We start from the raw sequence: 3,888 nt of genomic DNA on the forward strand, positions 1-3,888 counted from the left end.
ATTCTATTGCAGTGTGCACTCTTTCTGTATCCTGGCACCCGCTTCTAGCTTTCGAGCTAAGTTCCATTCAGGAGATACTGGCAGAAAAAATTGATGGTGTCTTTTCCCCTAATCTACCTGCTACTGTTTAGTTTTCAGAGTTTCCTGAAATAGCTGTTCCATGCATTGTGCCCAAGCTTTATAGATGAGCATGCAGAGGGAGGGACAAAGTAGAATGTGCTTACTTCATCTTAAAACCAAACAAAACCAGTTACCGTCAAGTCAATTCTGACTCATGGTGACCTCATGTGTGTCAGAGTAGAAAACCATACAGTTTTCAGTGGCTGATTTTTTTTCAGAAGTAGATGTCCAGGCATTTCTTCCAAGGCACCTCTGGGGGGACTCAAACCTCCAAACTTTCAGTTAGCAGTTGAGCGCATTAATTGTTAGCACCACCCAAGAACTCCTACTCCAGCTACCTGGACTATACTCTAAACACTAATCCTTTGTAACACAGCATGGTAAATATCTTCTCTTTTAACTTGGTTTTTAGTCTCTTTTGTCTTAGTAAAGTTTTTATTGAAATGAAGTCAAATCTTCTTATGTTTTCCTTTATTATTTGTTATTAAGAAAACTTACCCTATCCCGATGTCATAAACATATTTTCCTCTAAAATATTTCAAGTTTTGCTATTCTCATTTTGGATATTAATCAATCTGGCACTTATTTATATATACATGGTGTGAGAACAGACCTAATTTAAATTTCTACCATATGGATAAACAATTGGATCTTGCGAGGTATATGACAATTACTGATTTTTTTTTTTTAAATTGTGCTTTAGGTGAAAGTTTTGTAATTGTGCTTTAGGTGAAAGTTTATAGCTCAAGTTAGTTTCTCATACAAAAATTTATACACACATTGTTATATGACCCTAGTTTCTATCCCTATAATGTGACAGCACACTCTCCCTTTCCATCCTGGATTTCCCATGTCCATTCCACCAGCTCCTATCCCTTCCTGCCTTCTCATCTCGCCTCCAGACAGGAGCTGCCCAATTAGTCTTCTGTATCTACTTGAACTAAGAAGCAAACTCTTCACGAGTATCATTTTATGTCTTATATTCCAGTCTAACCTTTGACAACTACTCATTTTTAATGTGTTTCATCTACACAGTAGTCTTGCTGAACTATCTTATTAGAGCTAAGAGATTTTTTAAATAAAGTTTTTTCTCTTTTCTAATTATCTTTCCTTCTCTTATCTTTCAGTTCAATCTTGAATAGTAGGAAAGATAACTATATCCTTTTCTTGTTCCTAAGCTTAATGATATTTAAGTATAATGTCTGACATATTTGTCAAATAATGAAATGCTGCTTATACTTCTAGTTTGTGAAAGATTTTTAACAAGCAACTACTCATTTTTCTAATATCAGTTTAGTTATCTCTTTTTTAATATTTTTTTCTTTTGGAATAATTTTTGATTTACAAAAAAGTTACAAAGATAGTACTGAGAGTGCCCATATATTCCTCACTTTGCTTCTCCTAATGTTCACTTCTTACATAACCATTTGTCAAAACTAAGAAATTAACATTGTGATCAGTACATTTTAATCACTTTTTTTCCTGCACATACTGGGATGAGAAAATGTTTTTCCCTTTAATCTGTTAATGTGGTGAACTACATTAATGTATTTTTTTATACTGAACCATCCTAGGAGTAGCCCTATTTGTCATGTGAGGCTGTGTGATTTTCAGGTGAATGATTACATCTCTGTGTGTATGTATGTGTGTGTATACATACATACACACACATAAATGCACACAAAAACACTAATTGGTCACCTTCTCAGGATGACAGGGAACCAGTTCATTATCCTGAAAACTTGGGAAATAAAAGGAAAGAATCAAACATTTATCCTGCATTTCCCAGATGAACTGTAGCCAAAGAGCATATAAGAGAAGAGATCGCCTTATAAAATTATTCCAGCTAATACATGAGAAGAAGCCTTGGTGGCACAGTGGTTAAAAGCACTCAATTGCTAATCGAAAGATCAGTGGTTTGAACCCACAAGCCACTCCACAGGAGAAAGATGTGGCAGTCTGCTTCCATAAGATTTACAGCCTTAGAAACCCTATGGGCAGTTCTATTCTGTCCTACTGGGTCGCTAGGAGTTGGAATTGACTCGACGGCAGTGGGTTTTTTTTAATATGAGTGTAAAAATGGCATGGCACGAATGTCTGACCTCCTCTAACTTCACAAGAGGGAAGGAGAATAAAGATCAACAGCCCAAGGCTGATTCCTATGAGGCAAAGATCAGACATGCCTCCTCTCTCCAGCAACTTCACCAATTCTGACACCAACAGTCCCTCCCACAGCACTTTCTACTTCTCTGTTGAGTTCCATAATTCATTACAATGGCTACACAGAATGCACTGACAATACTCACAATTACAGGGAATTTATTAGGGAAGTAACAGGTTACAATTCAGGCTCAGGAATGCTTAGGATACAGTTCTTCCATTGGGACAGCCTCTTTTCAGCTGTGCCCACTGGTACACCTCTCTCTAGCCCCTCAGCACTGCCCTATTCGGGCAAGTGTTACAAAGCTTTTTTAGCTCTGCCAATAAGTGCCCCTCTGCCTCCTGCCCGTTTCATGCCATTGTTTCTCTGCCACTGCTTCTCACTATCTTCAGTGTTACAACTCTCTGTCTCCTGATTCGAGGAATTTCTCACTGCAGGGATCCCAGGTCCAAAGGATGCACTCTGCTCTTGGCCCTTCTTTCTTGGTGGTGGTGAGATCCTCTCTCTCTCACCTCTGGGATGTCTCATTTTAAGCCTACCGGGATGGCAAAACCGACCAATCCCCTTGTTAGGGTACCATATAGCTTATTAGCATGGTCCCACTCAATCATTTGGTGGGAGTTGCAAGATCATGGTGAGAAAAGCCACATAAAAGCGATCCATCGTACCACAATGAGAAACAAAGGAAAGAGTATCACCATTTCACAACTCAATGAATTAACAGATCTACAGGAATTGAGCATTAGTGGCTAATAATACCACAAAAAAGTGAAAACCAGACATTATATGCCTACCTCCTAACAACTGAATACAACTACAGTTTTGTCAAAGGGATCAAACCTAAGTCTAGTCAAACCTCTGAATCCAGCTGTCAATTTGCAGGAAAAACCAAAGACCATAGGAAATACTGATTTTTCCGCGTACACACAGTTAACAAATTTCAGACTGTGGGAAATTATAGAGATCAAATGACTCAGGTCTTTCAACATTATGATAAACCGGAAAAGAAAGTGATGGGTGGGAAACCTATAGATCTGTGCTATTCAATATAATAACTAACTAACTACATATGGCTATTGAAATTTAAATTTAATAAAATTTAAAACTCAGTTACTCAATCACACTAGCCACATTTCAACAATTCAACAGCCACATGTCGCTAGTGGTTACTATGTTGGACAGCGCAGAAACAGGTCATTTTCATCACTGCAGAAAATTCTATTGGACAGTGCTGCTATAGATGAAAACATACATCAGTTTTTTTTTAATGGTGTCTAGTGATATACACTTGGGTGATAAAACAATAAAAGAACCACTAGAAAGTAGTTACTATAAAAGTCAGTATAGTGGTTACTTTTAGAGGGAAGGAGGGAGGGAAAGCGCTGTGATTAGGATAGGGCACATGGAGGGGCTTTTTGGAATGATCTGACAATCTCTTATTTCTTGAACTGAATGATGGTTATAAGGGTGTATGCCTTATAATAATTCACTAAGTTATGACATTTGTTTTCTGTATCTGAGTTTACAATTAAAAGTTTAAAACATATTAGATTCTAAAAATAAAATTTATGAAGTCTTGAGTAACTGAATTATATACTACTTATGGG

This window comes from Trichechus manatus, unplaced genomic scaffold (genome assembly GCF_000243295.1).
Source record: "Trichechus manatus latirostris isolate Lorelei unplaced genomic scaffold, TriManLat1.0 scaffold00028, whole genome shotgun sequence".
NCBI lineage: Eukaryota > Metazoa > Chordata > Mammalia > Sirenia > Trichechidae > Trichechus > Trichechus manatus.